Here is a 13088-nt window from a genome sequence, read left to right as displayed (position 1 = left end):
AGAGTCCTTGGCTGAGCGCTAGCCGATGAGGCCCACCCTATGCCGGGGGCCTCCGGCGCTGGATCGTCGACGCAGAGCAGTTTTTTACTGGGTTTCTGGCGAGGCCTCCTGGTTCCTTTTTTTTTTTGGAGTAACGGCCTCCTGGCTCCTAGTCAAGGCGTAGAGCAGTCGGAGCACACCAGTCTCTCTCTCTCTTTTTTTTTTTGAGGGATCGGAGCACACCAGTCGAGTTCCTGTTCGACACCTGAAAGCCAGTGCCAATGGGCCGGCAAATACTGGCGAGCTTCACCTGTGAAATTCTTTACAAAAAACTACTAGTTGTTAGCTGTTTTCTCATCGGGTTTGTTTTCATTCTGTTTTCTACAGAACATGTTTGGTGTGTGTTTCAAAAAAGTATCAAGTGCATTATAAAATGTTCAGCATATTTTAAAAAAAAGTTCACCATAATTTTAAAAACGAGTTCAGTTTGTCTGTACAAACATTCACTGCATGTCAAAAAATGTTCACTGTGCATTTTTTCACAGTATATAGAAAAAATGTTTAGCGTACATTAAAAAAATAGTTCAACATGCATGAAAAAAGTTTGATTTGTATTAATAAAATTTTAATTGTACAGTGAACTTTTTTTAATTGTATATAAAGATGAAAGCTAGAAGAAAAACTAACCCAACTGGGCAAGCCGGCCTCGCTCGCTTTCAGGATAAAAAACATTTCCCAATAAAACCATGATTGTTTTGAAAGGTTTGAATTTTTTAAGAGACTCATAGAAGATCATGTATTTGAAAAACTTGTCATAGATTTACAAAATTTTCTCTAAGATAAAAAAAGAGTCATGCATTTGAAAATTTTAAAAATTATTTTTGTTTTTTTCATGAATTTTAAAAATGATTTGCGGTTTTCAAAAAATGTTTGTGAATTAAAAATTCTTCTGCATTCACAAAAAAAATCAATTTGAATAATGTTTATGAATTTGAAAACTGTTCTCTATTTCATAAAAATGTTTGAAATTCAAAATAAATCTAACATTCTGAAATATTCCAATTTTTTTAGAAATGTTTGCAAAATGGAAATGAGAAAACATAGATAGAAATAAAACAAGAAAAAAAAAGAAAGAGAACACCGCTGGAAATGATAATGAACACTCTGAAAAAAAAATCAACAATGCTATGTGATGTCCGGAAAAAAGATACGAAACACTTATGTCAATGCCATCCACGGGGCTAATAAATACTTGAGGTATGGTAAAGAGAATGAAACGCCGGATATGCTCTTGTTTCTCCGTCGAAAGTTCGTGGTGGCACGCAACTGCGTGGACACGCGCCTGCCAAGCCCTGCCCGGCCGCTCAATTGCCCCGCGATTCACAAAAATAGTTGAATCCCACACAAGGGCACAATAAGTTTTGAATATTGGCCGGCGCGGAGAGAGGCATTGTTACCCATCAACATTGGCCGACGCTGATGGCCGTTGCTGATGGCCGTTGCTGGGGAGGATTCATGCGTGTTCGGGTGGAGATCACTGTTGATGAACCGATTGTTCGCTATGTTACGGTGACGTCTACCAAGCTCCAATCTACTAATGCTTTTGCTGTGATGTATGAGCGCCTGCCATTCCACTGCTTCTCGTGTGGGCGGCTTGGGCATTCGTCGGTCCTCTGTCCTTCCCCAGGGACTTGAGATGAGCTGGGTGACCTCCCATATGCCGCTAAGAAACTGTGTGTTCCTGATGATAGCTTCAAGAGAGCTGGGGGTCACGCTCTAGCCACACATCATCTTCATTGGGTGGTGAGGGTTCTGGTGGTAGTTCGGGTTCATCTGCTGCTAGCCGTCCCAAACCTCGGGCCAAGGCAGGTGTCTCTGATCTGGAGGGAGAAGTTTCCTCTCCCCCTAAGCAAGGGGGTGGTCGAGGCCATGGCCGGGCTTCCTCCCGTGGCAGAGGGCGGGGGAGATCAACTGTGGCTGGCAAGGAACTCTTTCCGGATGATCAGGTGAGAAGTGGCCCTACGGGACAGACACGGAAGTCAGACAAATCAGTCCTGCCAGGTTCTTCTTCTGCTACTGCGGCTTCAGATGACAATGCACTAGCTCTCGTTTTGGTTGATGATTCCGTGACACCTGTTGATCCTGACTCCGTATCCAACAAGAAACAAAGGCTCTCCAACATTCGATCGGCGGGTCCGGCAGCGGCTGCGATGCAGCCCCGCCAGACGCAATGAGTCTCATCTGTTGGAACTGTCGGGGCCTGGGGTCGGACTCGACAGTTGGCGAGCTTCGCTGGCTTGTGAAGCTTTACCGACCCTCCCTCCTCTTTCTGTCGGGGACAAAGATGAGGGATGTGAAAGTGAAGAATTTTATGTGGTCTTTGGGTTTCTCTGGATGTTTTGCTGTCAGTTGTGATGGCCGTAGTGGGGGCCTGGCTCTTTTCCGGACTTCTTCTGCGGATGTGTCTATTAAGGCCACCAACAAGCGTTGTATTGACGCCCATGTCAAACTTGATGATGGGGTGCCGTGGAGAGCGACTTTCGTTTACGGGGAGCCTCGTCGGGAGAATAGACACCTCTTTTGGGAGCTACTCCGTCGTATGCAGTCGGCCTGGAGGGGTCCATGGATTTGCTGTGGTGACTTCAACGAGGTTCTGGCCCAAGATGAACATTGCGGCCCTAGGGACCGGTCGGATGCTCAGATTGCTGCTTTCCATGACTGTATGATGGACTGTAATCTCCTGGATTTGGGATTTTCTGGCCCAAAATTCACCTGGTGCAATCGACATGACCCAAACAGCCATGTGCATTGCCGGCTTGACCGAGACATGGCCAATAATGAGTTCTCCAACATGTTCGCTGCATGTGATGTTGAGAATGTCATCGCCACTTCTTCTGACCACTACCTTGTTTATGTCTGTCCGGACCGTGGCTCAAGGCAGCGTTGTGTGTCTCCGGTTCAACAAGGTTTCAAATTTGAGGCTATGTGGCTCCGGGCCACGGACTACAAGGATACTTTGGAGCATGCTTGGTCGGCGGGGAGAGATGGGCTCTTGTCTCTTCAGTCAACCTGAGCCAATTCGAAGAATGTGGCTTCCTCATTGAGGACTTGGAGCAAAGAGACATTTGGGTCTGTGTGTAAGAAGATCGGGCAGTTGGAGCGCCGTTTGGCCACCATCAGGGCCTCCCCGCCCACCCCGCCTGCCCTGGTGGAGGAACGACAGATTGAGAGCTCGTTGTGTGAGTTGTTCGAGCAGGAGGAAATCATGGAGAGGCAGCGCTCCCGGGTGGATTGGCTCAAAGAGGGGGACCGCAACACCGGGTTTTTTCCAAGCTCGGGCGGCTGTAAGAAGGAGAACCAACCGAATCCACACACTCACTCGGGATGATGGGTCGGTTTGTTCTTCTCAAGGTGACATCAAAGGTATGGTGTAGTCTTTCTATGACAAATTGTTCACCTCGGATCCTTGCCCAGACGCCGAGGGGGTCTTGCAGGCAATCCCTGTTGGGGAATGTAGTAATTTCAAAAAAATTCCTATGCACACGCAAGATCATGGTGATGCATAGCAACAAGAGGGGAGAGTGTTGTCCACGTACCCTCGTAGACCGAAAGCGGAAGCGTTATGACAACGCGGTTGATGTAGTCGTACGTCTTCACGACCCGACCGATCCAAGTACCGAACGTACGGCACCTCCGAGTTCAGCACACGTTCAGCTCGATGATGATCCCCGGACTCCGATCCAGCAGGGTGTTGGGGATGAGTTCCGTCAGCATGACCGCGTGGTGATGATGATGATGTTCTACCAACGGGGCTTCGCCTAAGCACCGCTACGATATGACCGAGGTGGAATATGGTGGAGGAGGGCACCGCACACGGCTAAGGAACGATCACGAAGATCAACTTGTGTGTCTAGAGGTGCCCCCCTACCCCGTATATAAAGGAGCAAGGGGGGAGGCCGGCCGGCCCTAGGGGGCGCGCCAAGGAGGGGGGAGTCCTCCTCCTAGTGGGAGTAGGACTCCCCTTTCCTAGTCCAACTAAGAAGGAGGAAGGGGGAAGGAAAGAGAGGGAGAGGGAGAGGGAAAGAGGGGCCGCGCCCCCTCCCCTAGTCCAATTCGGACTCCCCATGGGAGGGGGCGCGCCACCTCCTGGGTTGCTGCCCTCTCTCTCCCCTCAGGCCCACTAAGGCCCAATACTTCCCCGGGGGGTTCCGGTAACCCCTCCGGCACTCCGGTTTTCTCCGAAATCACCCGAAACACTTCCGGTGTCCGAATATAGTCGTCCAAGATATCAATCTTTATGTCTCGACCATTTAGAGACTCCTCGTCATGTCCGTGATCACATCCGGGACTCTGAACAACCTTCGGTACATCAAAAAGTTATAAACTCATAATAAAATTGTCATCGTAACGTTAAGCGTGCGGACCCTACGGGTTCGAGAACTATGTAGACATGACCTAGAACTATTTCCGGTCAATAACCAATAGCGGAACCTGGATGCTCATATTGGCTCCTACATATTCTACAAAGATCTTTTATCGGTCAAACCGCATAACAACATACGTTGTTCCCTTTTTCATCGGTATGTTACTTGCCCGAGATTCGATCGTCGGTATCCAATACCTAGTTCAATCTCATTACCGGCAAGTCTCTTTACTCGTTACGTAATGCATCACTCCGTAACTAACTCATGAACTACATTGCTTGCAAGGCTTATAGTGATGTGCATTACCGAGAGGGCCCAGAGATACCTCTCCGACAATCGGAGTGACAAACCCTAATCTCGAAATACGCCAACTCAACATGTACCTTCGGAGACACTTGTAGAGCTCCTTTATAATCACCCAGTTACGTTGTGACGTTTGGTAGCACACAAAGTGTTCCTCCGGTAAACGGGAGTTGCATAATCTCATAGTTGTAGGAACTTTGTATAAGTCATGAAGAAAGCAATAGCAACATACTAAATGATCAAGTGCTAGGCTAACGGAATGGGTCAAGTCAATCACATCATTCTCCTAATGATGTGATCCCGTTAATCAAATGACAACACATGTCTATGGTTAGGAAACATAACCATCATTGATTAATGAGCTAGTCAAGTAGAGGCATACTAGTGACATTAAGTTTGTCTATGTATTCACAAATGTATCATGTTTCCGGTTAATACAATTCTAGCATGAATAATAAACATTTATCATGATATGAGGAAATAAATAATAACTTTATTATTGCCTCTAGGGCATATTTCCTTCAGTCTCCCACTTGCACTAGAGTCAGTAATCTAGATTGCACAGTAATGATTCTAACACACATGGAGTCTTGGTGCTGATCATGTCTTGCTCGCGGAAGAGGCTTTGTCAACGGGTCTGCAACATTCAGATCCGTATATATCTTGCAAATCTCTATGTCTCCCACCTGGACTTGGTCCCGGATGGAATTGAAGCGTCTCTTGATGTGCTTGGTCCTCTTGTGAAATCTGGATTCCTTTGCCAAGGCAATTGCACCAGTATTGTCACAGAAGATCTTCATTGGTCCCGATGCACTAGGTATGACACCTAGATCGGAAATAAACTCCTTCATCCAGACTCCTTCATTTGCTACTTCTGAAGCAGCTATGTACTCCGCTTCGCATGTAGATCCTGCTACGACGCTTTGTTTAGAACTGCACCAACTTACAGCTCCACCGTTTAATAAAAACACGTATCCGGTTTGCGATTTAGAATCGTCCGGATCAGTGTGAAAGCTTGCATCGACGTAACCATTCACGACTAGCTCTTTGTCACCTCCATAAATGAGAAACATATCCTTAGTCCTTTTCAGGTATTTCAGGATGTTCTTGACCGTTGTCTAGTGATCCACTCCTGGATTACTTTGGTACCTACCTGCCAAGCTTATTGCTAAGCATTCGTCAGGTTGGTACACAAAATTGCATACATGATAGAGCCTATGGCTGAAGCATAGGGAACATGTTTCATTTTCTCTGTATCTTCTGCGGTGGTCGGGCATTGAGTTTGACTCAACTTCACACCTTGTAATACAGGCAAGAACCCTTTCTTTGCCTGATCCATTTTGAACTTTTTCAAAACTTTATCAAGGTATGTGATTTGTGAAAGTCCAATTAAGCGTCTTGATCTATCTCTATAGATCTTGATTCCCAATATGTAAGCAGCTTCACCGAGGTCTTTCATTGAAAAACTTTTATTCAAGTATCCCTTTATGCTATCTAGAAATTCTATATCATTTCCAATTAACAATATGTCATCTACATATAATATCAGAAATGCTACAGAGCTCCCACTCACTTTCTTGTAAATACAGGCTTCTCCAAAAGTCTGTATAAAACCATATGCTTTGATCACACTGTGAAAGCGTTTATTCCAACTCTGAGATGCTTGCACCAGTCCATAAATGGATCGCTGGAGCTTGCACACTTTGTTAGCACCTTTTGGATCGACAAAACCTTCCGGTTGCATCATATACAACTCTTCTTTCAGAAATCCATTCAGGAATGCAGTTTTGACATCCATTTGCCAAATTTCATAATCATAAAATGCGGCAATTGCTAACATTAATCGGACAGACTTAAGCATCGCTACGGGTGAGAAAGTATCATCGTAGTCAACCCCTTGAACTTGTCGAAAACCTTTTACAACAAGTCGATCTTTGTAGACAGTTACATTACCATCAGCGTCAGTCTTCTTCTTGAAGATCCATTTATTTTCAATGGCTTGCCAATCATCGGGAAAGTCAACCAAAGTCCATACTTTGTTCTCATACATGGATCTTATCTCAGATTTCATGGCTTCAAGCCATTTTGCGGAATCTGGGCTCATCATCGCTTCCTCATAGTTCGTCGGTTTGCCATGGTCAAGTAACATGACTTCCAGAATAGGATTACCGTACCACTCTGGTGCGGATCTTACTCTGGTAGACCTACGAGGTTCAGTAGAAACTTGATCTGGAGTTTCATCATCAATATCATTAGCTTCCTCACTAATTGGTGTAGTCGTCACAGGAACCGGTTCTTGTGATGAACTACTTTCCAATAAGAGAGCAGGTAAAGTTACCTCATCAAGTTCTACTTTCCTCCCACTCACTTCTTTCGAGAGAAACTCCTTCTCTAGAAAGGATCCAATTTTAGCAACGAAAATCTTACCCTCAGATCTGTGATAGAAGGTGTACCCAATAGTCTCTTTTGGGTATCCTATGAAGACACATTTCTCCGATTTGGGTTCGAGCTTATCTGGTTGAAGTTTCTTCACATAAGCATCGCAGCCCCAAACTTTAAGAAACGACAACTTTGGTTTCTTGCCAAACCACAGTCATAAGGCGTCGTCTCAACGGATTTTGATGGTGCCCTATTTAATGTGAATGTGGCCGTCTCTAAAGCATAACTCCAAAATGATAACGGTAAATCAGTAAGAGACATCATAGATCGCACCATATCCAGTAAAGTACGATTACGACGTTCGGACACACCATTTCATTGTGGTGTTCCGGGTGGCTTGAGTTGCGAAACTATTCCGCATTGTTTCAAATGTAAACCAAACTCGTAACTCAAATATTCTCCTCCACGATCAGATCGTCGAAATTTTATTTTCTTGTTACGATGATTTTCCACTTCACTCTAAAATTCTTTGAACTTTTCAAATGTTTCAGACTTGTGTTTCATCAAGTAGATATACCCATATCTGCTCAAATCATCTGTGAAGGTGAGAAAATAATGATACCTGCCGCGAGCCTCAATATTCATTGGACCACATACATCAGTATGTATGATTTCCAACAAATCAGTTGCTCGCTCCATAGTTCCTGAGAACGGCGTTTTAGTCATCTTGCCCATGAGGCACGGTTCGCAAGTACCAAGTGATTCATAATCAAGTGATTCCAAAAGTCCATCAGTATGGAGTTTCTTCATGCGCTTTACACCGATATGACCTAAACGACAGTGCCACAAATAAGTTGCACTATCATTATCAACTCTGCATCTTTTGGCTTCAACATTATGAATATGTGTATCACTACTATCGAAATTTAGTAAAAATAGACCACTATTCAAGGGAGCATGACCATAAAAGATATTACTCATATAAATAGAACAACCATTATTCTCTGATTTAAATGAATAACCGTCTCGCATCAAACAAGATCCAGATATAATGTTCATGCTCAAAGCTGGCACCAAATAACAATTATTTAGGTCTAAAACTAATCCCGATGGTAGATGTAGAGGTAGCGTGCCGACCGCGATCACATCGACTTTGGAACCATTTCCCACGCGCATCATCACCTCGTCCTTAGCCAATCTTCGCTTAATCCGTAGACCCTGTTTCGAGTTGCAAATATTAGCAACAAAACCAGTATCAAATACCCAGGTGCTACTGCGAGCATTAGTAAGGTACACATCAATAACATGTATATCACATATACCTTTGCTCACTTTGCCATCCTTCTTATCCGCCAAATACTTGGGGCAGTTCCGCTTCCAGTGTCCAGTTTGCTTGTAGTAGAAGCACTCAGTCTCAGGCTTAGGTCCAGACATGGGTTTCTTCTCTTGAGCAGCAACTTGTTTGCTATTCTTTTTGAAGTTCCCCTTCTTCTTCCCTTTGCCCTTTTTCTTGAAACTGGTGGTCTTATTGACCATCAACACTTGATGCTCCTTCTTGATTTCTACCTCGATCCGCAGCCTTTAGCATTGCGAAGAGCTCAGGAATAGTCTCGTCCATCCCTTGCATATTATAGTTCATCACGAAGCTCTTGTAGCTTGGTGGCAGTGATTGAAGAATTCTGTCAATGACACTATCATCAGGAAGATTAACTCCCAGTTGAATCAAGTGATTATTATACCCAGACATTTTGAGTATGTGTTCACTGATAGAACTATTCTCCTCAATCTTACAGCTATATAACTTATTGGAGACTTCATATCTCTCAATCCGGGCATTTGCTTGAAATATTAACTTCAACTCCTGGAACATCTCATATGCTCCAGACGTTCAAAACGTCGTTGAAGACCCGGTTCTAAACCGTAAAGCATGGCACACTGAACTATCGAGTAGTCATCAGCTTTGCTCTACCAAACGTTCTTAACGTCGTTAGTTGCATCTGCAGTAGGCCTGGCACCCAGCGGTGCCTCCAGGACGTAATTCTTCTGTGTAGCAATGAGGATAATCCTCAGGTTACGGACCCAGTCCGTGTAATTGCTACCATCATCTTTCAACTTAGCTTTCTCAAGGAACGCATTAAAATTCAACGGAACAACAGCACGAGCCATCTATCTACAACAAACATAGACAAGCAAAAATACTATCAGGTACTAAGTTCATTATAAATTTAAGTTCAATTAATCATATTACTTAAGAACTCCCACTTAGACAGACATCTCTCTAGTCATCTAAGTGATTACGTGATCCAAATCAACTAAACCATGTCCGATCATCACGTGAGATGGAGTAGTTTCAATGGTGAACATCACAATGTTGATCATATCTACTATATGATTCACGTTCGACATTTCGGTCTCCGTGTTCAGAGGCCATATATGTATATGCTAGGCTCGTCAAGTTTAACCTGAGTATTCCGCGTGTGCAACTGTTTTGCACCCGTTGTATTTGAACGTAGAGCCTATCACACCCGATCAGCACGTGGTGTCTCAGCACGAAGAACTTTCGCAGCGGTGCATACTCAGGGAGAACACTTCTTGATAATTTAGTGAGAGATCATCTTAAAATGCTACCGTCAATCAAAGCAAGATAAGATGCATAAAGGATAAACATCACATGCAATCAATATAAGTGATATGATATGGTCATCATCATCTTGTGCTTGTGATCTCCATCTCCGAAGCACCGTCGTGATCACCATCATCACCGGCGCGACACCTTGATCTGAATCGTAGCATCGTTGTCGTTACGCCATCTATTGCTTCTACGACTATCGCTACCGCTTAGTGATAAAGTAAAACAATTACAGGGCGTTTGCATTTCATATAATAAAGCGACAACCATATGGGTCCTGCCAGTTGTCGATAACTTCGGTTACAAAACATGATCATCTCATACAATAAAATATAGCATCACGTCTTGACCAAATCACATCACAACATGCCCTGCAAAAACAAGTTAGAGGTCCTCTACTTTGTTGTTGCAAATTTTACGTGGCTGCTACGGGCTGAGCAAGAACCGTTCTTACCTAAGCATCAAAACCACAATGATAGTTCGTCAAGTTAGTGCTGTTTTGACCTTCGCAAGGACCGGGCGTAGCCACACTTGGTTCAACTAAAGTTGGAGAAACAGAAACCCGCTAGTCACCTGTGTGCAAAGCACGGTGGTAACCAGTCTCGCGTAAGCGTACGCGTAATGTCGGTCCGGGCCGCTTCATCCAACAATACCGCTGAACCAAAGTATGACATGCTGGTAAGCAGTATGACTTGTATCGCCCACAACTCACTTGTGTTCTACTCATGCATATAACATCAATGCATAAAACCTAGGCTCGGATGCCACTGTCGGGGAATGTAGTAATTTCAAAACAATTCCTACGCACACGCAAGATCATGGTGATGCATAGCAACGAGAGGGGAGAGTGTTGTCCACGTACCCTCGTAGACCGGAAGCGGAAGCGTTATGACAACGCGGTTGATGTAGTCGTACGTCTTCACGATCCAACCGATCCAAGTACCGAACGTATGGCACCTCCGAGTTCAGCACATGTTCAGCTCGATGACGATCCCCGGACTCCGATCTAGCAGGGTGTCGGGGATGAGTTCCGTCAGCACGACGGCGTGGTGACGATGATGATGTTCTACCGACGCAGGGCTTCGCCTAAGCGCCACTATGATATGACCGAGGTGGAATATGGTGGAGGGGGGCACCGCACACGGCTAAGGAACGATCACGAAGATCAACTTGTGTGTCTAGAGGTGGCCCCTGCCCCCGTATATAAAGGAGCAAGGGGGAGGCCGGCCGGCCCTAGGGGACGCGCCAAGGAGGGGGGAGTCCTCCTCCTAGTGGGAGTAGGACACCCCTTTCCTAGTCCAACTAGGAAGGAGGAAGGGGGAAGGAAAGAGAGGAAGAGGGAGAGGGAAAGAGGGGCCACGCCCCCTCCCCTAGTCCAATTCGGACTCCCCATGGGAGGGGGCGCGCCACCTCCTGGGCTGCTGCCCTCTCTCTCCCCTCAGGCCCACTAAGGCCCAATACTTCCCCGGGGGGTTCCGGTAACCCCTCCGGCACTCTGGTTTTCTCTGAAATCACCCGGAACACTTCCGGTGTCTGAATATAGTCGTCCAATATATCAATCTTTATGTCTCGACCATTTCGAGACTCCTCGTCATGTCCGTGATCACATCCGGGACTCTGAACAATCTTCGGTACATCGAAACTTATAAACTCATAATAAAATTGTCATCGTAACGTTAAGCGTGCGGACCCTACGGGTTCGAGAACTATGTAGACATGACCTAGAACTGTTTCCGGTCAATAACCAATAGCGGAACCTGGATGCTCATATTGGCTCCTACATATTCTACAAAGATCTTTTATCGGTCAAACCGCATAACAACATACGTTGTTCCCTTTGTCATCGGTATGTTACTTGCCCGAGATTCGATCGTCGGTATCCAATACCTAGTTCAATCTCGTTACCGGCAAGTCTCTTTACTCGTTACGTAATGCATCATTCCGTAACTAACTCATTAACTACATTGCTTGCAAGGCTTATAGTGATGTGCATTACCGAGAGGGCCCAGAGATACCTCTCCGACAATCGGAGTGACAAACCCTAATCTCGAAATACGCCAACTCAACATGTACCTTCGGAGACACTTGTGGAGCTCCTTTATAATCACCCAGTTACGTTGTGACGTTTGGTAGCACATAAAGTGTTCCTCCGGTAAACGGGAGTTGCATAATCTCATAGTTGTAGGAACTTTGTATAAGTCATGAAGAAAGCAATAGCAACATACTAAACGATCAACTGCTAGGCTAACGGAATGGGTCAAGTCAATCACATCATTCTCCTAATGATGTGATCCCGTTAATCAAATGACAACACATGTCTATGGTTAGGAAACATAACCATCATTGATTAATGAGCTAGTAAAGTAGAGGCATACTAGTGACATTAAGCTTGTCTATGTATTCATAAATGTATCATGTTTCCGGTTAATACAATTCTAGCATGAATAATAAACATTTATCATGATATGAGGAAATAAATAATAACTTTATTATTGCCTCTAGGGCATATTTCCTTCAGTCTCCCACTTGCACTAGAGTCAGTAATCTAGATTACACAGTAATGATTCTAACACCCATGGAGTCTTGGTGTTGATCATGTCTTGCTCGCGCAAGAGGCTTAGTCAACGGGTCTGCAACATTTAGATCCGTATATATCTTGCAAATCTCTATGTCTCCCACCTGGACTTGGTCCCGGATGGAATTGAAGCGTCTCTTGATGTGCTTGGTCCTCTTGTGAAATCTAGATTCCTTTGCCAAGGCAATTGCACCAGTATTGTCACAGAAGATCTTCATTGGTCCCGATGCACTAGGTATGACACATAGATCGGAAATGAACTCCTTCATCCAGACTCCTTCATTTGCTGCTTCTGAAGCAGCTATGTACTCCGCTTCGCATGTAGATCCTGCCACGATGCTTTGTTTAGAACTGCACCAACTTACAGCTCCACCGTTTAATAAAAAACGTATCCGGTTTGCGATTTAGAATCGTTCGGATCAGTGTCAAAGCTTGCATCGACGTAACCATTTACGACTAGCTCTTTGTCACCTCCATAAATGAGAAACATATCCTTAGTCCTTTTCAGGTATTTCATGATGTTCTTGACCGCTATCTAGTGATCCACTCCTGGATTACTTTGGTACCTACCTGCCAAGCTTATTGCTAAGCATACGTCAGGTGTGGTACCTAGCATTGCATACATGATAGAGCCTATGGCTGAAGCATAGGGAACATGTTTCATTTTCTCTCTATCTTCTGCGGTGGTCGGGCATTGAGTTTGACTCAACTTCACACCTTGTAATACAGGCAAGAACCCTTTCTTTGCCTGATCCATTTTGAACTTTTTCAAAACTTTATCAAGGTATGTGATTTGTGA

Source organism: Triticum dicoccoides, chromosome 5B (assembly GCF_002162155.2).
Source record: "Triticum dicoccoides isolate Atlit2015 ecotype Zavitan chromosome 5B, WEW_v2.0, whole genome shotgun sequence".
Classification (NCBI taxonomy): Eukaryota; Viridiplantae; Streptophyta; class Magnoliopsida; order Poales; family Poaceae; genus Triticum; species Triticum dicoccoides.
This window is presented reverse-complemented; position numbering follows the sequence as displayed.